This window comes from Desmodus rotundus, chromosome X, assembly GCF_022682495.2.
Source record: "Desmodus rotundus isolate HL8 chromosome X, HLdesRot8A.1, whole genome shotgun sequence".
Lineage (NCBI taxonomy): Eukaryota > Metazoa > Chordata > Mammalia > Chiroptera > Phyllostomidae > Desmodus > Desmodus rotundus.
In genome coordinates this window covers 10,238,799-10,263,179 of record NC_071400.1, presented here as the reverse complement: position 1 = coordinate 10,263,179, position 24,381 = coordinate 10,238,799, and the positions used below count along the sequence as shown (strand labels likewise).

The window sequence follows — 24,381 nt, the reverse complement described above, 5'->3', positions numbered from 1 at the left end:
TTTCTCCCATTTTATAGCATCATCTAAAAAAGTAATTACTAATTAATGTATAATAAGTATATGATCTGTCTAGGTGTAGATTTCTTTGAGTCTAACTTATTTGGAATTTGTTGAGCTTTTGGGGTATGTTGATTGGTTCTCATCAAAACTGGAAACATTTTGGCCATCATTTCTTCAAATATTTTCTGCTCCCTTTTCTCTCTTCTATCCTTATGGGGCTCCTATCATGTGTATGTTGTTGCATTTGATGGTGTTCTACAAGTCTGTAAGGCTCTATTTATTTTTCTTCGTTCTTTTCTCTTTCTTCTCTTAGACTTGTTAATTTAAATTTACCTGTCTTCAAGTTCACTAATTCTTCTGCCTGTTCAAATAAGCAGTTTTGCCCTTCTGGTGAATTTTTTTTACTTCAGTTTTATACTTTTCAACTCCAGAATTTCTATTTGGTTCATTTTTGTAATTTCTGTTTTTTAAATATTCTCTGGTGAGACATTATTCTCATACTTCCATTTAGTTCTTTAGATATGATTCCCTTTAGTTTATGAAAATATTTATAATAGCTGATTAAATAGTAAGTTCAATGTTTTGTCTGCCTCAGGGGCAGTTTGTATTGATTTTTTTTTCTTGTGTATGGGCCATACTTTCTTTGCTTTTTGCATATATGGTAATGTTTTTTGTTGAGAACTGGATATTTTATATAATACAGTGTGGCACATCTGGAAATCAGATCTGCTCCTACATCCCCAGGGTTTGTTATTGCTGCTTATTTTCTGCACTAATTCTGTAGAGCCTATATTCTTGTATATGGCCACTGAAGTCTCTGCTTGACCAGTTTAATGGACATCGAATGATCGGACAGAGATTTTCTTAAATACCTGGAACCAATAAATCTCCCATTCTGCCAATGGGCTCTGTGTGCATTATGGAGGCCTATCTTCAACCTTCAGGCAGGTAGTTGACAATTTAACCTTTGCTTTTACTTTCTAATTATGTAAAGAGACTCAGGAAGAGATGAGAGCTCAGCTCCTTCTCTGGTATTTCCTGAACATGTACATAGCCCTGGGCATGAGCATAGCCCTACATATGCATGTGTCCATAGAGATTCCCAGGAAAATGTCAGAGATTGTCAAATCCCCATAGGTATTTCCTCACTTTTTCTTTTCATGGGTGTCCAACCTGCAGCCCATGGGCCACATGTGGCCCAGGATGGCTGTGAATGTGGCCCAACACAAAATCGCAAATGTACTTAAAACCTTTTTTTTGCTCATCAGCTTTCATTAGTGTTTGTGTATTTAATGTGTGGCCCAAGACAACTCTTCTTCTTCCAGTGTGGCCCAGAGATGCCAAAAGGTTGGACACCCCTGCAAGCTTTTTGGCTATGCTATTGTTTGCCCTATCTGTTATCCATTGCCACTGATTGTTTTCAACAAGTGTCCCTGAGGAAAAGGCTGTTTGCACTGACAGCGCTCACGGTCAGATGAAATAAAGACAAGTCTGGGAGTGGTATATTATAGGAAACTACCAGGCAAGTCAAATAATGACAATTTTCTGTAAATGGGGCTTTGAAGGAGCACCAGCCCCATTCTGCACCCTTCTGTGGTTTGCACTGTGAGTGTGGGCTATTGGTTTTCAAGGCTACTTTAGAGTTGGAGAGGGAAGATGTAACTAAGAAAAAAATTAAAAACTAACAAAGCTCACTGTTCTGAGATACAACCATTTTTCTTTTTTTTTCTTTTTTTTAATATATTTATTGATTATGCTATTACAGTAGTCCCATTCCCCCCCACTCCACTCCATCCTGCCCACCCCCTCCCTCCCACATCCCCCCCCCCATAGTTCATGTCCATGGGTCATACTTATAAGTTCTTTGGCTTCTACATTTCCTACACTATTCTTACCCTCCCCCTGTCTATTTTCCACCTATCATCTATGCTACTTATTCTCTATACCTTTACCCCCCCTCTCCCCCTCCCACTCCCTTATTGACAACCCTCATGTTCTAGTTGTTTGCCTAGTTTGCTCTCATTTTTGTTTTATGTGTGGTCATTAATAACTGTGAGTTTGCTGTCATTTTTACTGTTCTTATTTTTGATCTTCTTTTTCTTAGGTAACTCCCTTTAACATTTCATATAATAAGGGTTTGGTGATGATGAGCTTCTTTAACTTGACCTTATCTGAGAAGCACTTTATCTTCCCTTCCATTCTAAATGATAGCTTTGCTGGATACAGTAATCTTGGATGTAGGTCCTTGCGTTTAATCTTGGGTAATGTAATTATGATGTGCCTTGGTGTGTTCCTCCTTGGGTCCAACTTCTTTGGGACTCTCTGAGCTTCCTGGACTTCCTGGAAGTCTATTTCCTTTGCCAGATTAGGGAAGTTCTCCTTCATTATTTGTTCAAATAAGTTTTCAATTTTTTGTTCTTCCTCTTCTCCTTCTGGCACCCCTATAATTCGGATGTTCGAACGTTTCAAGGTGTCCTGGAGGTTCCTAAGCCTCTCCTCATTTTTCCAAGTTCCTGTTTCTTCATTCTTTTCTGGTTGGATGTTTGTTTCTTCCTTCTGGTCCACACCATTGATTTGAGTCCCAGTTTCCTTCTCATCACTATTGGTTCCCTGTACATCTTCCTTTGTTTCCCTTAGCATAGGCTTCATTTTTTCATCGGGTTTTCGAATAGATTCAACCAAGTCTGTGAGCATATTGATAACCAGTGCTTTGAACTGTGCATCTGATAGGTTGGCTATCTCTTCGTCGCTTAGTTGTATTTTTTCTGGAGCTTTGAAGTGTTCTGTCATTTGGGCCATTTTTTTTTTTTGTCTTGGCGCGTCTGTTACTTAAAGGGGCGGAGCCTTAGGTGTTCCCTGGGGTGGGGTAACGCTGGTCGCTGCGCTGTGACGCTGTACGTGGGGGAGGGGCCGAGTGGGAGCAATGGCGCCCTCCTCACTCTCCTCCGGATTTCAATCTTTCACTCTGATACCCACAATCAAACTGGGCCCCTCTGGTGCTGGTTCCCGAGTGGGTGGGCCTGTGCACACTCTAGGCCCCTGTGGGTCTCTCCAACAACCTCTCCTGTGAGGCTGGGAGTCTCTCCTGCTGCTGCCCCAACCCCCAGGGGCGCTTTCACTCAGAGGTTTGAGGCTTTATTTCCCCGCGCTGGAGCCCTGGGTTGGGAGGTCTGCTTCGCTCCCCGCCGTTCGTCCAGTTTATCTGTGGGCGAATGTGGTGCCCACAGATAGAGGGTGCTACCCGCTGGGTTTATGTTCTCCGCCACTCTGAGTCCGGCCCTCTCGGTTTATCTGTGCAAATGTGGGGCCGCAGGGTCTGCTAGTGCTTGGACTGCCTGCGCCATTTGTCCCACACTCCGCCAGTCTCAGTCCTGCCACAGCCACGCGAGTCCTCTCCACCCCGGTGCCCGTCTCCGCCCCTCCTACCAGTCTGGGTGAATGTCCATTTTCTATTTCCTTGGTGTCGGTGCCCCCCGCTGTTCGATTCTCTGTCAGTTCTGGTTGTGCCAGGAGGCGCAGTGTGTCTACCTACGCCGCCATCTTGGTTCTCTCTCACAACCATTTTTCTTGAACAAATGCTTCCTGGATTGTTGTAAGCCTTTGGATAATGTCCAGAGTTCTAAAAAAATTAATTCTGACAATGTTTGCCATTAGTCTTATCGTTTGGATAAAGAAGAGGATTTTCTAAGGTCCTTATTCCACCCTTCATTGACATAACGGCTCCCCCCAATATATACTAACATTTATGGCCTAAAGCCAATGACTGCCTTGGGTCTGGAGGCTCTCATTATCTACTTTCCCATATAACATAGCCTGCCTGTGCCTGCGAAAATTATTGTAACCAGTAGAAATATCGTTAAAATTGCTCCATTTTTACTTATTTTTTGACACAAGTACCAAATTTATTTCTGGTATTTATTTCATCACATTTACTGTGATTTTAAAAAAATACAGAAAAGTACATGCCATCACTTTGAAAGTGTTCTGATTTCCATGTGGGCATTCTTTTTTTCCTCACCACTGTTTTTATAAATTGTTGACATTATTACATATGTCCCACTCCACCTAACCCCTCCCCCCACTACCTTCACCACATTGTTGTCTGTGTCCATGGGCTATGCACATAGGCTCTTTGGCTAATCCCTTCAGGTCCCCCCCACCCCCTCCCCTCTCTGAGACTTGTTAGTCTGTTCCATATATCCATGCCTCTGGTTTTATTTTGTCAGTTTATTTTGTTCATTAGATTCCACATAGAAGTGAGATCATATAATTGTCTTTCTCTGACTGACTTATTTCACTTTAAATTAAATTTTAATTGATTTAAAACAAATTTCCTATCAGAATTATGTAACTTGAACTTACTGTTTCTCAACACTGTATCCATTGCTCTTTAGAACTCTAAGGGGTTAGGTGTTTCAATTTGAAACCTATTTTTATAATACTTCCAAATGGTTAAATGTCAGGTATCCTGCTTTTGGATGAATTGTTCTTCATTGATCCTTTTCTTGCCTTCTTTTCCCCTCTTTCATCCACCACCATGCTGTTTCATCCACCTGTGGCCTACACATTTTCCATCTCTGCTTATTGAAATCTTTACTATTCTTATTCTAGTTAACCAAATTATAGAGAAGACAGAGACCTCATTTTGTTCATTTTGAAACCTTATGTAGTACTAAGCAATAATGTCTTGATACATTAGGTGCTAAATATTGAATGCTTGAATACTGAATAACCAAATCATATTAAAAACTAGAATAATACTTCCATGAAGCTTTCCTTAGTAGTGCAAATGATGTCATTCTTTTTTTAAAGATTTTATTTATTTATAGAAAAAGGGGAAGGGAGGGAGAAAGGGAGAAAGAGAGGGAGAGAAACATCAATGTGTGGTTGCCTGTCATGTGCCCCCAACTGGGGACCTGGCCCACAACCCAGGCGTGTACCCTGACTGGGAATCGAACCAGTGACCCTTTGATTTGCAGGCTGGCACTCAATCCACTGAGCCACACCAGCCAGGGCTGATGTCATTTTTGTTTGTCTAAACTTCTATTGTCCCTTTACCTCTCAGGGTATTGTTTCACAAGCTGTTTTGAACCCTATTTAGTTATAAAAGTATTTATGTATGTATACACACACACACACAGTCTTTTTAAAAGAGTTTTTCTGATGCCCTAAATCCCTAATTGTTCAAAGTTCTTATGGATTGAATCTTTATTAAAATTATAAAACTTTTATAGCAAATATATATCAATGAAATGAATAGGGTTTTTTTCAATTATTTTATGTATCTATGGATTAATATCAATTATTTCCAGAGTATAATATATTTAGCACCAGTTTTATTTATGTTCTTTGTATTTTCAAGATATGTGATTATATACTTACATAAATGGATGGGAATGGAAGTTTTGTATATCAATGTTACCCAGTTCTTTGAACTTCTCTCAAGTTATTTGCTACAAGTTACCACGATCTATTATCAAAAACTATTTTAATTATTTATAAACTGAACATCATTCTTTAATTTTTTCAAAGTAAAGAATCAGATTCTATCTATCTTGCAAAACTATATGTTACCCAGTTAATAAAATAATTGACTTCCTCAAACACCTACACCAGTATTTGGAATTCTTCTTTTATTTAGTGCCTGGGAGATTTTTTTTTAATTTAAATTTTTTATTGTTATTCAATTACACTTGTGTGCCTTTTCTCCCCATCCCTCCACCCCACCCCAGCCAAACCCCCCTCCCTCCCCCACCTCCATTTTTTTGTTGACCATTTAGTTGACTAAAGCACCATTTAATGTGTGAGATAAATATATATTCTCAACAAGTGTCTTATACATAGTAGGTACCCAAAATTTAATTTTATATTATTATTATTACTATTGTTAATTCACTTATAACCTTGAGTGAAAAATATCCTTGCCAACAGTCATTTGTAATTGAGATGGAGAGACACAGTATATGGGCTGTAATTATAAAATAATAAATATTTGCTTTTAAAAACCAACAATTACTTTTTGAGCTATCTTCATACTGTTTTCCATGGTGGCTGCACCACTCTGCATTCCCACCAACAATGCAAAAGGGTTCCACTTTCTCCACATCCTCGCCAGCACTTGTTGTTTGTTGATTTATTAATGATAACCATTCTGACAGGTGTGAGATGATGACATCTCATCGTGGTTTTAATTTGCATCTCTTTGATGATTAGTGACATTGAGCATTTTTTCATATGTCTAATGGCCATCTGTATGTCCTCTTTGGAGAAGTGTATATTCAGGTCCTTTGCCCATTATTTAATTGGGATGTTTGGGGCTTTTTGGTGTTTAGTTTTATAAGTATTTTATAAACTCTGGATATTAAGCTCTTATCAGATGTATCGGTGAATATGTTCTCCCATTATGTGAGTTGTCTTTTTATTTTGTTGATGATTTCCTTTGCTGTGCAAAACTTTTTAGTTTAATATAGTCCCATTTGTTAATTTTTTCTTTTGTTTCCCTTGCCTGAGGAGGTATATCTGATAAAATATTGCTATGAGCTATGTCCAAGATTTTGCTTTCTATATTTTCTTCTATGATTTGTATGGTTTTGAGTCTAACATTTAAGTCTTCAATCCATTTTGAATTTCTTTTTGTGTGTGGTATAACAAGGTGGCCTATTTTCATTTTTTCTGTACATATACGTCCAATTTTCCCAAGACCATTTAAAGAATAAACTATCTTTAGCCCATTGTATGTGCTTGCTTCCTCTGTTAAATGTTAACTGACTATAGAGGTGTGGGTTTATTTCTGGGCTCTGTATTTTGTTCCATTGGTCTATGTGTCTGTTTTTATGCCAGTGCCATGCTGTTTTGATTACTATGGCCTTACAATATAGTTTGTTATTAGGTAGTGTGATTCCTCTAACTTTGTTCTTCTTTCTCAGGATCGCTGTTGCTAGATGGGGCCTTTTGTGGTTTCATATAAATTTTATTTGTTCTACTTCTGTGAAATATGTCATTGAAGTCTTGAAAGAAATTGCATTCAATCTATAGATTGCTTTGGGTAGAATAGACATTTTATTGATGTTAATTCTTCCTATCCATGAACATGGTATGTGCTTCCACTTATTTATATCTTCTTCAATTTCTTTCTTCAGTGCCTTATAATTTTCTGAGAACAGGTCTTTTAACCTCTTTTCTTAGATTTATTCCTCAGAATTTTATTCTTTTTGAAGCAATTGTGATTGGGATTGCTTTCTTAATTTCCCTTTCTGTTAGTTCATTATTGGCATATAAAAATGCAACTGATTTCTGAATATTGATTTTGTATCCTGTTACTTTACTGAATTCATTTATTCTAGTAGTTTCTTGGTGGAATCTTTGGGGTTCTGTAATTATACTATCTTGTCATCTGCAAATAAAAATGGATCTGCCTTTTGACCCAGCGATCTCATTTCTGGGAATATATCTTAAGGGACCCAAAACACTAATTCAAAAGAACATAAGCACCCCTATGTTCATTGCAGCATTATTTACAATCAGCAAGATATGGAAGCAGCCCAAGTGTCCATCCATAGATGAGTGGATAAAATAACTATGGGACATCTACACAATGGAATACTACTCGGCCATAAAAAGAAGTAAGTTTTACCCTTTGTGACAATATGGATGGACCTGGAGAACATTTTGCTAAGTGATATAAGCCAGTTAGAGAAAGACAAATACCATATGATTTCACTCATACGTGGAATCTAATGAACAAACTGAACTAACCAGCAAAATAGAGACAGACTCATAGATAGAGAACAGGATAACAGCTAAGGTTGGGGGGAATAGTAGAGGGTGGAAGGACTGAGCAAAAAGGAAAAAGAACTCATGGACATATATAACGGTGTGGTGATTGTGGGGGGTAGGGGAACCTAAGGGAACTAAATGGTAATAGAAAAAATACAATAAAAATAAAAACCAGCAGTAACATATGCAAAGGCATATTGCCCCCTTCCAAACTGCTCACTTTAGGGAACATTTTATTCTTATGAAACTGATGTTGGTTAAGAGTGTTTTTGGAAGTCTTCCCTTGAGATTGTCTCCAGAGCCTACAGCATGTTACTTATACTTTGCAATGACAGGTCTTTATCCTCTGAGGGTAGAGCACCTTTATCATTTGTAATAAAGTTCCAGTTTTTAGGGTGATCTCTCTGAAATATGAGAATTCCAAGGTCTGTCTGGAAAAAGTCCAGCTATTGTTAATATAATGAGAATGGTTTGTGCGACATTGATGTAATCTCGCAGCCAAGGAGAGTGGACTGGAACGCGCATGTGTGAACAATGACGAGTTCACTGTACTAGTCAGTGAGGGCAGTAGGTGCCATTGAGTGAGCACGTGTACTGTGTGGCTGTCACATTCAAAATGACTGAGTGAGTAAAGCAACAAATCTGAATCAAATTTTGAGTTAAGCATGAACATTCTTCTGTGGAAACTATTCAGATGATTCAGAAGGCCATAGCTATGGGAAACTGGTGAGTGGCAGCTTCATCACAACAACATACCCGGTCATGTATCCTATCTCATGCAGAGTTTTTTTGCAAAACATCAAATCACCCAGGTGACTCAGTCCCCTATAGCCCATATTTGGTGCTCTGAGACCTCTGGCTTTTCCCAAAACTAAGATCACCTTTGAAAGGGAAGAGATTTCAGACCATTGATGAGATTCAGGAAAATACGATGGGCAGCTGATGGCGATTGGGAGAACTGTGTGAGGTCCCAAGGTGCCCACTTTGAAGGGGACTGAGGCGTCATTGTCCTATGTACAACGTTTCTTGTATCTTCTTCAATAAATGTCTCTATTTTTCGTATTACATGGCTGGATGTCTTCTGGACAGACCTCATATGTATGCATGTACTTGGATTAGTTTCTAAAGATGAATTCATTTCATCATGGGCACACCCTACAAAACATCAGCACTGAAATGGGACATTTTGAATTGTCTTGTTCCATCCCACTCAATGGATGCTTACCTCCAACAGTTCAGATTAAAAGAGCTGATTACTTTGTAAAGCACACTATTTCATTGTTACTCAGTTATATCATAAGAAATCATTCTACAGTTAAATGGGACCAGATGTGGGCAAGGACCCAGTTAAGTACATGGAACATAGTAAGTACATGATAAACTTTATAAGTTGCTTGTGTAACCCTAAAATGTACTTCTTTCAAACTCTACCTTTGGGAACAACCAAGGTTAATTATTATTTCTCCTTCTATATGACAAATCCTCAATTATTTAAAATATATATTTATATAATGTTCCCCTGAAATTTCTCTCCTCCAGGCTAGGACCCTCAGGTCCTTCTCCTACCTTCACAATGTCAGAATTTTTAAACAGGATACATTCAAAACAGTTAAGTAATAATACTAGGTAGCATATAAAAAGGAGAGATGAGTAGTACAGAGAGCTAATAAAACAGTGCATAAGTGTGATATCCATAGGACAGAATGGTCTTGAGAAGATATTGTGCTGAAGATGTAACTTACACTGGGCCTTAAAATTCCATTAGGATTTGAGTGGACTGAAAACAGAATGTAGTATATCTCTTAAGTCCAGCACAGTGATAGATATGCTTATTATTTATTCTATCTGCCTGGAGAAAGGGGTTTGGTGTATAGATGTTTATTTCTGTTTTGAATTTGTATTTTTTTAAGGCAATTGTGACTCACTCTCAGGAGGAAAGACTCAGTTTTTGTCAGTAGTCAAATACATTTTCAATTCAATCATTGAATTACATCACACATGAGATTGTACAATGTTGTAAGAGTATGTATACTACAAACGGTAGAGATTGATTCACTTGTTACTTGGCTGGCCATATAGACCCATTTACTTAGCATCTTCACTTTCCCTTCCTATCTTGCTCACTGTGTTCTTCATTCCCCACCCCCCAATATATCTTCAGCTCTTGATCTATATCTGTTTTATACCAATATGCTTCAATCTCCAGTGAGATGGAGGGCTGCTGGAAACAGACACATCCTCTTAAAGGGCCCATCCACAGACTTACATGTTTATGCACCATAACCCTAACCTCCAGTGAAGGGACAGCAGCTCAAAAAGTGCCAAAGACACACAGAGAGAAAACGAGATGTGTGCCTTCAGTGTGAGGGCAGGAAGGGCAGCTGCCATTGTTTGTGTGTTGAGCCCTCCCCCCATACAGCCTGAAGCACAGGTGGGCATCAAATTTGAATCTGTATTAACCAGGTGAACACTACTTTTCCCACCCTGGTAACTCCCTGGGACTCTGCCTCACCCAAGTCCTACACCACCCACGCCTCTTCAGCAGTTGTTTTTCACTGTCATCTGGCTGTGGCTCACACTGAAGACTCCTAAAAACTCTCAAAGCTCTTCAGGCCCAGGGAAGGTGGTGGCTAACCTGAGTGTGCCCTATGTTGAGCATCCCCAAGCCCTGACAATGTTGTCAGACAACTTGGTTCACAGCATGGCCTCTCCCATGGGCCTCCAGTCCCAGCACAGGCAGCTACCAACTGTGGATCACTTTGTAGCTTTCAACAGGTAGCCTCAGGCCATGAAAAGGCAGTGGCTGGCTTCAGTTTGCAATGGCAACCCTCCCAAGAAACCCCATAATCAACACACAGTGGCCAGCATCAGGCCAAAATAGAGCGCCACCTGATTAGATCCACAAACAGCACACCTAAATGGTGATATCCACAGGCACCAGAGTCCTGCTGGGCTGAATACTCCATTCAGGGAGTATGCAAGAGGCAACCAATCAATGTTCCTTTCTCACATTGATGTTTCTCTCCCTCTTTATCTCCCTCACTTACCCTCTCTCTAAAAATAAATAAATAAAATCATTTTAAAAAGAAAATATTATTTGTGATATTATGGGGGAACCAAGAAGATATCATGCTAAGAGAAATAATTCAGACAGAGGAAGAAAAATACAATGTGATTTCACTTACTTGTGGATTCTAAAAACCAAAATAAATGAGCAAACAAAACAAAAACAGCCTCATAGGTACAGAAAATAAACTGATGGTTGTCAGATGGGAGGTGGGTTGGGGGACTGGGTTAAAAAGGTGAAAGGATAAAGAAGTACAAATTGGTAGTTACAAAATAGTCATAGGGATCTAAAAGACAGCATAGGAAATATAGTTGGTAATATTGTAATAACTATGTATGGTGCCAGGTGGGAACTAGACGTATCAGGGACATAACTTCGTAAGTTATATAAATGTCTAATCACTGTGCTGTACACCTGAAACTAATACATTGAATGTCAACTATAATTGAAAAATTACCCCCCAAAAGACAAAAATACTCAAAATGTAGAGAAGCAGAAAGGACAAATCTAAATTTGGCTGTATTTCAGAATAAAAAAAGTGAAGTCTGTCACATACACAGGAAAAGGGAAACGTGAATATGATGAAACCAATGGCAGAACAAGAATAAGAAAAGGGCTTGGCAATATAAATTTCTTTTTTTTTTAATTATTTTATTGTTGTTGAATTACAGTTGTCTGCATTTTCTCCCCACCTCTCTACCCTACCACAGCCAAACCCACCTCCCTCCCCTACTTCCACCTCCCCCTAGGTTTTGTCCATGTGTCCCTTATAGTAGTTCCTGAAAACCCTTCTTCCTACCAACCCTTCCCCCCTCCCCTCTGGCTATTGTTAGATTGTATTTAACTTCAATGTCTCTGGTTATATTTTGTTTGCTTTTTTTCTTCTGTTGATTATGTTGCAGTTAAAGGTGAGATCATATGGTATTTGTCCCTCACCGCCTGGCATATTTCACTCAGCATAATGCTCTCCGGTCCCATCCATGCTGTCGCAAAGGGTATAAGCTTCTTCTTTCTCTCTGCTGCATAGTATTCCATTGTGTAAATGTACCATAGTTTTTGGATCCACTCATTTGCTGATGGGCACTTAGGTTGCTTCTAGTACTTGGCTATTGTATATTGTGCTGCTATGAACATTGGGGTGCATAGGTTCTTTTGGATTGGAGTTTCAGGGTTCTTAGGGTATAATCCCAGCAGCGGAATTGCTGGGTCAAAAGGCAGTCCCATTTTTAGTTTTCTGAGGAAATTCCATACTGTTTTCCACAGTGGCCGCACTAGTCTGCATTCCCACCAACAATGTACTAGGGTTCCCTTTTCTCTGCATCCTCTCCAACATTTATTTGTTGATTTGTTTATGTTGGCCACTCTGACTGGTGTGAGAATGTACCTCATTGTGGTTTTAATTTACATCTCTCTGATGGCTAGTGATGCTGAGCATCTTTTCATATGTCTCTGGGCCCTCTGTATATCTTCCTTGGAGAAGTGTCTGTTCAAGTCCTTTGCCCTTTTTTTAATTGGGTTTTTTTGTCTTCCTGGAGTAGGGTCATGTGAGTTCTTTATATATTTGGGAGACCAGGCCCTTGTCTGAGGTATAAATTTCGATCAGTCTCCATTAATCAAGACTTCTGGATAGTTCTGTTTGACTTGGTTTTGTTTGATGTCTATGGTGGGTGAAATAAAAATCTTCATGGTTTAAATATTTTTAAAAACAGAGAGTAGAAGAATTATTTATATCATAAGTTTGAATTGAGCAGGTTACTAGAATTTTACCACAAAACTATACGGGGGTATTAAAATTATAGTTTTATGTTCATAGATATTTGCAGGTTTTCATTAGATTTTTGCCATTCTCTATTCTCTTTATTCCATAATGATTATGTGAGGATGCTACTAAATGACTTATGAGAAACCTTGTTTCTTTGTACCGGTATGGTAGAATACAGTTTGATGTGGAGAACTCTTTACTTTCTGCATGACTGAGAGCTTAAGGCAGAGCCTTAAAACCTCAAAAGTTTAAAGATAAGTAAAGACCCTGGAGCACAGCAAAAGCTGTGTACACTGTCTGGAACTTTCAAAGGGTACCCATGTATCATTGCTGTGTGTTCTTAATAGCATTTGTAAAAGGAAAAGGCCATTGGCAAACTGGCTGATGGGGTTTACCAGTTTAGATATAGAGGAATCTCCACTGGGAGTATAATGAAATGTTAATCAAATGATATTATTGCATGTTTTCAAAACTGGCTTTTATAAAACAACTTTAGCCATGGCTGGTGTAGCTCAGTGACTTGAGCGTGGGCTACGAACCAAAGGGTCACCACTTCAATTCCCAGTCAGGGCACGTGCCTGGGTTGCAGGCTGAAGCCCCATGAGAGGCAACCACACATTGATGTTTCTTTCCCTCTCTTTCTCCCTCCCTTCCCCTCTCTCTAAAAAATAAATAAAATCTTTAAAAAACTTTAATATAAAATTATGCCACTTTAATTCTATTGTTTTAAACTAATTTTTATTTAACTTAGTATCTATTACCATACAAATTTTTCTTTTAAAAACTCAAATTAGAATGTTTTTTAATAAAAATTTAGAGGTTCTATAATTTTTTGCTTACCCTGTGTTTAATCTGGTTATGGTTATCACCTAGATTGTAAGGACCAGGTTTATCCATATACAGGGTTTTGCACATTGTGCATACACATGCTCCTCTATCAAAAAAATTAGGACTTTCTGGTTTCATTTTTTATTCTTTTAAGCTGTCAGAGGGGAAGAGGGTTGGGGGGATGAGGTTATGGATCAAGCAAAAGAAAAAAAAAAAACTCTCCCTGAGCAGATGGCTTGACTGGTTGGAGTGTCGTCTGGTACGCCAAAGGGCTGTGGGTTTGATCTCCGGTCAGGGCACATGCCTAGATTGCAGGTTTGATTCCAGGTTGGGGTACGTATGGGAGGCAACCAATTGATGTGTCTCTCTCACATCGATGTTTCTCTCTCTCTTTCTTCCTTTTTCTCTGGAATTGGAATTGGTGAACGTGTCCTTGGGTGAGGAGAGAGAGACAGAGAGAGAGGAAGGAAGGAAGGAAGGACGGAAGGAAGGAAGGAAGGAAGGAAAACTCAAAGACACAGAAACACTATAGTGATTACCAGAGGGAAAAAGGAATGGGGGGGAGGTAGAAGAGGGCAAAGGGGGGATAAATGGTGATGGAAGGAGACTGGACTTGGGGTGGTGAATACACAAGACAATATACAGATGTTGTATTATAGAATTGTACACCTGAATCCTATATAATTTTATTAACTGATGTCACCCCGATAAATACAATAATTTTGTTAAAAAATAAAATTTATCTTTACTCAGATTCCAGTTTATTCTGGCCTGAAACTAGTTTTTCCTTCACATCCAAGGCTTGTAAGTCCATGGTATTTTCTATTTGAGACATGTTTTGATTACTTCTTTCATCTACTGTGGTTACCATGCTTTTCTTCTTTGGGGGGGGGACACTTCTTTTGTTTTTAGCATATTTTATTGAGTATGCTATTACAGTTCTCTCAAGTTTCCTCCCTTTGCCCCCTCCACTCAGTACCTTCCATTCCCTCTGACAATCCCTGCCCCCTTAGTTCATGTCCATGGGTGATGCCTATAAGTTCTTTGGCTTCTTCATTTCCTATACCATTCTTAACCTCCCCTTGTCTGTTTTGTACCTACCAATTTGTACTTCTTAATCCCTGCACCTTTCCCCCCACGCTCCCTCTTCCCCCTCCCAACTGATAACCCTCCAAATGATCTCCATATCTATGATTCTGTTCCTGTTCTGTTTGTTTGCTTAGTTTGTTATTTAGATTAAATTATTAACAGTTGTGAATGTATTGCCATTTTAATGTTCACTGTTTTGATCTTCCTTTTTGTATGCAATTCCCTTTAGCGTTTCATGTAATAATGGCTTGGTGATGATGAACTCCTTCAGTTTTACCTTGTCTGGGGAGCACTTTATCTGCCCTTCCATTCCAAATGGTGGTTTTGCTAGATAGAGTAATTTAGGTTGTAGGTCCTTGCTTTTCATCACTTGGAATACTTCTTCCCTGTCCCTTTGTGCCTATAAGGTTTCTTTTGAGAAATCAACCACCAGGCTTATAGTAACTCCTTTGTAGGTTACTCTCTGCTTTTCTCTTGCTGTTTTCTCTCTTTATCTTTAACCTTTGGCATTTTAATTATAATGTGTCTTGGTGTGGTCCTGCTTGGGTCCATCTTGTTTATGCTTCCTGGACTTGTATGTTTATTTCCTTTGCCAAATCACGGATGTTTGCTTTCATTATTTTTTTCAAATAAATTTTTAATTTCTTGCTCTTCCTCTTCTCCTTCTGGCACCCCTATGATTCAGATGTTGGTATACTTAAAGATGTCCCAGAGGCTTCTTAACCTACCCTCATTTTTTTAAATTCTTTTTCTTTTTAGTGTTCTGATTGAATGCTTTTTTCTTTCTTATGTTTCAAATCACTGATTTGGTCCTCACTTTCATCCCCTCCACTGTTGGTTCCCTGTAGATTTTTCATTATTTCACTTCATGTAAACTTCATTTCTACCTGAGTCTTCTTTATGCTATTGAAGTACCCAATGAGTTCCTGGAGGATCTTGATAACCAGTGTTTTGAACTCTGCATCTGATAGATTGGCTATCTCTTGTTTAGTTCTTTTTCTGTACTTTTGTTCTGTTCTTTCATTTGGGCCATATTTCTTTGTCTCCTCAAGTTGGCAGCCTTCCTGTGTTTGTTTCTGTATATTAGGTAGAGCTGCTTTGACTCCCTGTTTTAGTAGTGTGGCCTATTGTAGAAAAGCACACCTGTAAGTTGTATGGAGCAGAGCCTCAGGTAATTGTCAGTGTGGGCAATCCTTGTCACCACTCTCTGGCTCTCTGTGGGGGAGGGCTCAGAGAAGGGACAATGCCACTGCCTGGCCTCTGGAGTTTTGTCCAAGAGGAAGCTGTCCTCTGGCACTCAGTCTGTTGCCAGTCACTTCAATTTCTCTCCATATGACACTGGTGCCCTTCCAGCTGTTGCCCTGGTGCTGAATTCCAGAGGGGGAGGGTCTACCTGAGCCCTAAGTTCATTGTGAGCTCTTTAAGAGGATTCTTTAGAAAATTCTGCAGTTTCTTCTGCCACTCCAACTGCCACTGGGTTTTTTAAAATATATTTTATTGATTATGCTATTACAGTTGTCCCATTTCCCCCCCTTCACTCCGCTCTGCCCTGCACACCCCCTACCACCCACATTCCTCCCCTATAGTTTATGTCCATGGGTCATACATATAAGTTCTTTGGCTTCTACATTTCCTACACTATTCTTACCCTCCCCCTGTCTATTTTCTACCTACCATTTATGCTATTTATTCTCTGTACCTTTCCCCCTCTCTCCCCGTCCCACTCCCCTGTTGATAACCCTCCATGTGATCTCCATTTCTGTGAATCTGTTCCTGTTCTAGTTGTTTGCTTAGTTTGCTTTTGTTTTTGTTTTAGGTGTGGTTATTAATATCTGTGAGTTTGCTGTCATTTTACTGTTCATATTTTTTTATCTTCTTTTTCTTAGATAAATCCCTTTAACATTTCATATAATAAAGGCTTGGTGATGATGAACTCCTTTAACTTGGCCTTATCTGAGAAGCACTTTATCTGCCCTTCCATTCTAAATGATAGCTTTGCTGGATAGAGCAATCTTGGATGTAGGTCCTTGTCTTTCATGACTTGGAATACTTCTTTCCAGCCCCTTCTTGCCTGTAAGGTCTCTTTGGAGAATTCAGCTGACAGTCTTATGGGAACTCCTCTGTAGGTAACTGTGTCCTTTTCTCTTGCTGCTTGTAAGATTCTCTGCTTATCTTTAATCTTGGGTAATGTAATTATGATGTGCCTTGGTGTGTTGCTCCTTGGCTCCAGCTTCTTTGGGACTCTCTGAGCTTCCTGGACTTCTTGGAAGTCTATTTCCTTTGCCAGACTGGGGAAGTTCTCCTTCATTATTTCTTCAAATAAGTTTTCAATTTTTTGCTCTTCCTCTTCTCCTTCTGGTACCCGTATAATTCGGATGTTGGAATGTTTCAAGATGTCCTGGAGGTTGCTAAGCCTCTCCTCATTTTTTTGAATTCTTGTTTCTTCATTCTTTTCTGGTTGGATGTTTCTTTCTTCCTTCTGGTCCACACTGTTGATCTGAGTTCCAGTTTCCTTACCATCACTATTGGTTCCCTGCACATTTTCCTTTATTTCACTTAGCATAGCCCTCGTTTTTTCATCTAGTTTGCGACCAAATTCAACCAATTCTGTGAGCATCCTGATTACCAGTGTTTTGAACTGTGCATCTGATAGGTTGGGTATCTCTTCGTCGCTTAGTTGTATTTTTTCTGGAGCTTTGATCTGTTCTTTCATTTGGGCCTTTATTTTTTTTTGTCTTGGCACACCTGTTAGGTAAAAGGGAAGGGCCTTAGGTATTCCCCAGGGCAGGGTAACCCTTGTAGCTGCCTTGTGATGCTGTATGTGGTGGAGGGGCCCAAGAGGGAGCAATGGCGCTTGCTCCACTCTACCAGTTTTCAGTCAGCCACCGCCCCCCCCCCCTGCTACCCACAATCAAATTGGGCTCTTCTGGTGCGGATTCCCAGGTGGGTGGGTTTGTGTACAGTCTAGAACTCTGTGGGTCTCTCCAACAAACTCTCCTGTGAGTCTGGGAGTTTCTCCCGCTGCCACCTCAACCCCCACAGGTGTTTTTGATCAGTGGTTTGAGGCTTTATTTCCCCACACTGGAAACTCTGGGTCATGTGGTCTGTCGCTGAGTCCACCAGCTGCTGCCTTGCTGGCCAGCTGCAGCCTTGCCTGTCCCTCTCCACAATCGGCCACTTTGCTGTGTCCTCCAGCCACCACATTGCCGCAAATCCTCTCTGCCAGGCTGCCCATCTCTGCCCTTCCTACCAGTCTGGGTGAATGTGTCTTCTTTATCTCCTTGGTTGTCAGACTTCCATACAGTTCAATTTTCTGTCAGTTCTGGTTGTTTATTGTTTCTAAATTGTTGTCCTTGTTTTGGTTGTGCGAGGAGGCACAGTGTGTCTACCTATGCCTCCATCTTGGCCAGAAGTCCTGCCACTGGTTTTTACAGCCAGAATTTATGGGGACTTCTCTTCCTGGTGCTAGAAGCCTGGGCTATGTGGTCTAATCTGGGGTATGGAATCCTTTGCTCCCAAAGTATTCCTCCCAATTTTTATACACCACACATGGATATAGGGCTGCCCATTCCTCATCTCTGCACCTCTCCATGCCACTCTGTGTCTTTGCACCTGTCCACACCTCTCCATGTCTCTGTGCCTCTCTGCACATCTCTACCCATTCTACCCATCTGGATGAATGTGGCTTCTTTAAATCCTTGGTTGTTTGACTTCCTTACAGCTCAATTTTCTGACAATTCTGGATGATATTTGTTCTGTAGTCTAGTTGTAATTTTTGCCATAGTCATGCGAGGAGGCAAAGTGTGTTTACCTACACCTCCATCTTGACCTGACCGTGCTCTTCGTTTTCACCAGTTATTTAGAAAACACACACTCACATATAAATACATATACATATTTATGGTCTGATAACTATGTGTTATGACATTTAAATAAAAAATCACTATGGCTTTCTCATGAGCTCACAGTTTATCTTCTTTTCAGTGTCTCATTTATTCATTCCTCTTATAAGAACCTGAGCAAATAGTTACATGTAATCATTGTCCCTCTGAATGAGTACTCTCTAACAGTGTGACCTTTTCCAGCCTTGCATTGCTACTCATTTTGCTTTCTTCACATTGGTCTGTTCAGCCCTTCTGTGGTGTTTCCATTTCTGCCTTTATAGATGAGAACATACCTTTAAAAAAATGTAGAAATGGTAGGAAGTAAGAGAGGCTGGTCAAGACAATGGAGAAATTCTTCTGTCCATTCCTTTTCTATTTGATTGGCTGAACTATAGTATGTGACAAAAGCAGGAAACAGAAAAATTATAACTATGCACTGTAGTCTGTTCCTGTTAGGAGGTAATCATTATGTGCCAAAATGAGAATCTGGTCAGTGTAAGGAACATTAAAAAAGATAGTTCTTGTGTTTGCTGTTATATAGGACTATTGGAATGTGTAGAAGTTTGAGGGAAAATTAATTCTGTCATGTCTAGAACTATCATGTGTTGCCTTTCCCAGATGTCTGTGCAAGGTGGATTCTCAGTATGTGCAAGTGTTGTAAATCATGAGCTGTTTTAGTTTTGATACACAGGAGAAAATATAGCCCCTAATGAGGATTGTCAACTCCTGGCTCCACAGTAAAATAAGGAAAAAGGTTAGGTGGAGGAAGACTGAAAGACTGTTATAAAGATGATATTTTCTGTTCCTTTTAAAGGTTAGCATGAGACAAACCTCAAAGTAATACTGCTTTTTATAGAGTGGTTTGTTGCTCTAAGTGACTTTAGCTTAATTTATTGTTTTACAGTTGCATGGTAGTCAAGAAGACCACTAGATCAGAAGCAATCATAACACATTCCATTTGTGAGTAGAACATAGTACTATTATTTAAAGTCTGTTTTTAATATTTTATTGTTTGTGCTATTAAAGTTAGCTATTTTTAAAGAAGAAAACTGCTACCAGGAATCAAGAGACTGACCTGAAATTACGCAAGTTGGTAGCATTTATTTTATGACAATATTAATCTAGATTGACACTTCATTTCCTATTCTCAAAGGTGTACAGTAAATTGGTTGGTCTTGTAGTCAATCATATTGTAAGCAGCATGACTATTTTAACTTCAACTGGATGCCTGTAGCACATAAGCAGAATGGGAATCTTTGAAATAATGCAGTACTTGTAATTTTGTATCGTGCATATTCCTACAACTACTATGTCATCTATTCCAACATAGTACTTCAAATACAGTCCATTGCAGTTTAATCCCTCTTTTTTCTCTATCCTCATTGGAGATTATTAGCTAGTCACACTCTTCCCCGTCCTCCTTTTGTCTCACCCAAAACAAGTCTAAAACCTTTCCTGTTAAAAAGTTATTCTTCTTTCTGCAAACCAACCCACCTTCTTCTCTACTCCACAACCTTATTTACATGCTGAAAGGTCCAAGTAACTTACAACCTGTCTCCAACCCATTTTTATCATTGTTTTTGTGGTTTTCTTTCTCTATTCTTAACTCCTCAGCACGTAGTTTTGGACATGCTGTTTTCTCCACTGCATAATTAAGAAACTATATGCTCCAATTATATGGAATATCACTTTTTCTTAACCTGCCTCCTGTGTCATCTACCCATGAAGGCAACAAGACAAAATATTTTGGAAATAGCTTTCTTTTCTGTGGGAATGAAGTGGGAGGGAGAGGGATTTGTTCTGACTTATTTCTGGCTTGTATCCAGAGATTTATTAGAGCTGCCTTGAATCAGCTCTCGATAACCCATAGTGCACATTGCTTCCCAATTCTAAGCTTATATTCAGTGATGAGTTCATGTTCAGTGACTGGTAGCTTGAAATTAGCCATGGTGGTAATATTTGCCTCATGGAAATCAGCAAAGTCAATAAATCAAGCTTCCTCATCCCTCAAACTGGTTGTTAAACATTTACCACCATATGACCACCTGCTTTAAAATCATTCTTGATCACAAAGTTTATCTAAGTACACATCTGCTTCTAGTATTTTGTAAACATGATCAAGAAGTAGTTACTCAAAGCCATATGTCTATATCTATATATCTTTCTATTTGAAGATTTAAGACTGAGATGTAAAACTAGGCTTAAGAAATCAAGCAAGAATTATAATGTAAGTGGACAGGATCACCTAAAACTCTGACACTATATCTTTAAAACTCTATTAGTAGTTTCAGTGGGCCCAAGGTAGCTGCTGTTACATTGAGCAGGTAGCTGTTAGATACTGAGTATCAGTTAGATGTTTATAAGTGCCCTTTTTAAGGTAAATGAGCCATGTAAGATGCTACATATTGGGACACAAAGGGCAAAGCAGGAGAAATGAACTCAATTCTATTTTGAAAGCATTTCTCTTCATACTGAAGATTATGTATGACAGGCAGCGTGACTAGAACACTTTCTCATTCTGTTTGTATTCTTATATCTCTGACACTCCTATAAACAGCTCATCTGCAAATGATTTCAGGTTGCTACAATATTCTCCATAACAAATCACTTATAATGAACTTCATGTATGCATTAGAAGTAACGTTAGGTTCAGAAGAATATTGAACAGTGACTGTGTTGGTTGTTTGGGCTCCTGGGATGCCGCTTGGTGAGATTTCTCATTTATCTTTGTGGTAAACCCTCAGCACAATTGCCTAGTAGCTACAATGCTTGTGGACCCAGTATGCTGTTATTCACCACTTCTGGCAGTGCAGCAAAGTTTTTCCAGGTAATAGAGGGGAGCCCAGTGATGCTTTAGCCCACATCATAGTAAGATACTGTTATCTTATTTCCTTTCACAATCTAGCAACCAAGTGGGGCTAATTCACATGTTGATTGGGCCAGACCACAATGGCCAGGATCCTGAGACAATTCAGATTCACACAATGGTTTGGGGAAGTAAATACAAAGACCACCAGTTAAGGAGAGAGTTAGATAGATAAAGGTGACAATCTGTAACAAGATTAACAAGAACTAAGATGGCAGCAGAGTAGGTGGGAGCTACATGCACCTCCTCTCAGGACCAACTTGGAATTATAAAACATGGAACAATCAACCTGAATAACCAACCAAAGACTAGCTGAACAGATCCTGTAACCAAGGATTTACAGAAAAGCCACATCAAGACTGGTAGGAAGAGGGGAAATGTGAAAGGGGTGGCCCTGCTCCCATCCATGGGCAGCAGCTGAGATCTTGGAGGGATATCTCAGCTACAAAGTTTCCCCCTGAGAAGCATGGGGTGTCAACCTCACACTGGGCTCCCCAGCCCAGAGCACCAGAGCCTAGAAGAGGCACCCACATAACATCTGGTTGTGAAAAGCAGAAGGGATTCTGTCTGCAAGAGAGAGACAGGAGTCTGCTAGAGACACAGGCATGCTCTTAAAGGGACGAGGTACAAAAATCTCATTCACAGCCACTCAACCAGGGCTACACTGGAGGAAAGGCAGAGTGGAATAAAGTCATGTGAGGAGAGACTGGAGTTTGTGGCTCTGGGGATAGAGCTGAAGGGACAGCCAAAGGAACCCTGCACTGAATCCCTCTATCACACTGCAAATGCCATGTTTCCTGGGTGGAGCACTCCCCTCCTAACTGCTATAGCCTGGGATGTCTGGGCAGACTCAGGAGGTGTCAGTGACTGAGTTGTCTGGCTTTGGGAAGGGGCTATTCCCTCTACTTTCCCAGGAACCTGACTGGGACCTTCCCCTCACCGAAGATCAACTAGGACCCACCTTCCTGACTCCTGGTAGCTTTGCCCTGCCAAGGTCTAGGCAGAATATAGGACAGACTGAGTTGTGTAGCTCTGGGATGGAGGCCACTACCCCCAACTTCACCTAAGCCTGGGTAGCACCACCCCCTTACAGGAGATCCAGTAGCCACATGACTCCCAGCAGCCCTGCCCTACAGAAACTGGGCTTCTGGAAGAATCTGGGACAGACTGAGTGGTGTGGCTCAAGAATGAGGCCATTTTTTCCTATCACGCCCAACTGGTGCACAGTCCTCCCTTCACATGGCCAAAATTTAGACTGTTTAGCCTGATCAACTCTCCTGTTCTCATCCTGATGACTCCCTGAGACCTTGCCCTACCACAAAGGTGGCAGCTTAACTTGGTATACCCTGGGATATTTGATGAATGTCTTCAGGACATCATTGGCACAGAGTTTGAACCCGTATCAATTTAGTGAACACCATTTGCCCCTGCCTGGTGACTCACTGAGAACATACCTCATGCAACTTGGGTACCACCAGAGGCGCTTGTAATGACTGAGTCTCACAGGCAGCTGACAGTAAGAGGGAGACCAAGGTAGATTTTGGGATGCCTTGGGCATTTTGCTGACCTTCCCCTGGATTCAGTACTGGTGGAAGAAACCTTGGTAAACAGTTTGGTCCTTTCCATGCACACTCAGACCCAGCAGAGGCAGCTACAAACTGCAGATTGCTTTGCACCTAGAAACAGGTTGCCCAGGGCCAGTCATAGGCAGCATCTGACATTGGTCTACACCAGAATATCGCCCAAGAGGCCTCAGAACCAAAACACCCAGTGGCCAGCTTTAGACAACATCAGAGCAGGATCCAATTAGCTTCACAAGTGGTATATCCAAAAGGATATCTCAGCAGGTACCAGACCCTGTTGAAGTGAATTCCACTTTGTGTGGTCAACACCCACACAGCAGCTTATCATACACTGTGGTCAAGGAGATCCTCATAGTCAGCCTGTCTGAGAGTCAAATCCACCCATGAATGGGAAAATAACAATCAAGACTTAATTAAAGTGTCTGTTCAGGTCCTTTGCCATGCAATACTACGCAGCAGAAGGAACTCCTAACCTTCATGAAAGCATGGATGGAACTGGAGAGCATTATGCAAAATGAAATAAGCCAGGAAGTAAAAGACATACCATAAGATCTCACCTGTAAGTGGAACCTAATCAACAAAACAAACAAATGAGCAAAATAGAACCAGAGACTTGGAAATAAAAAACAAACTGACAGTAACCAGAGAGGAGGGGGATAATGAGGGAAATAAGGGGAAGGGGGAAGCAAAGGAACACAAATAGAGGACTCATGGGCATGGACAATGGAGGGGATTGACTGTGGGCATGGGGGAGGATAGGGTAGGAGAGGGTAGTGGGGGAAAAGGCGGGACAACTGTAACTGAACAACAATAAAAAATTTTAATACATTTAATTAAAGCAAAGAGGTCTCACATAACCCACACAAGGGACAACCCTGGAACACTCAACTCAGGTGATCAGGGAGACTGTGCCACTGGATCTCACAAAACACCTACTATATAAGGCCACCATACCAAGACAGGGAGATGTAGCAGAGCTACCTAATACACAGTAACAAAAACAGAAAAGCAGCCAAAATTGGGAGCCAAAGAAACATGTCCCAAGTGAAAAAACAGGAGAAATCTCCAGACCAAAAATCTAAATGAAATAGAGGTAAGCAATTTGCCAGATATAGAGTTCAAAAAATGGTTATAAGGATGCTCAAGGAAATTAGTGAACTATGATAGCATGAAAAGGACACAGAAACCATAAAAAAGAACCAGTGAGAAATGAAGAATGCAATATCTGAAATAAAGAATACACTAGAAGGAATAAACAGTAGGTTGGGTGAAGCAGAGGATCATATCAGCAATTTGGAAACCAAAGTAGCAGAAAACACCCAATCACAGCTTCAAAGAGAAAAAAAAATTAAAAAATGAGGACAATTTAAGGGACTTTTGGGACAACATGACATGTAGCAACATCCACATCATTAAAGTACCAGAACGAGAAGAGAGAGCAAGATACCAAGAACCTACTTGAAGAAATAATGACTGAAAACTTCCCTAACCTGGTGAAGGAAAAATACACACAAGTCCAGGAAGTA

At 40.2% G+C, this 24,381-nt stretch overlaps 1 protein-coding gene across 3 annotated transcripts in view; it reads left to right on the top strand.

The window, feature by feature from the left end:
- Positions 1-24,381, top strand: part of NEXMIF (neurite extension and migration factor) — a 150,624-nt gene that overhangs the window by 52,268 nt on the left and 73,975 nt on the right. The window contains exons 2-3 of one of the 3 annotated variants that reach the window (XM_071220239.1): positions 7,509-7,622; positions 19,311-19,366. The exons of 1 other annotated variant lie outside the window; for it this stretch is intronic. The gene's annotated coding sequence lies outside the window, so the exon portion shown is untranslated. The remainder of the gene's footprint in view (positions 1-7,508; positions 7,623-19,310; positions 19,367-24,381) is intronic. One more of the 3 variants, XM_071220238.1, reaches the window with a different exon arrangement.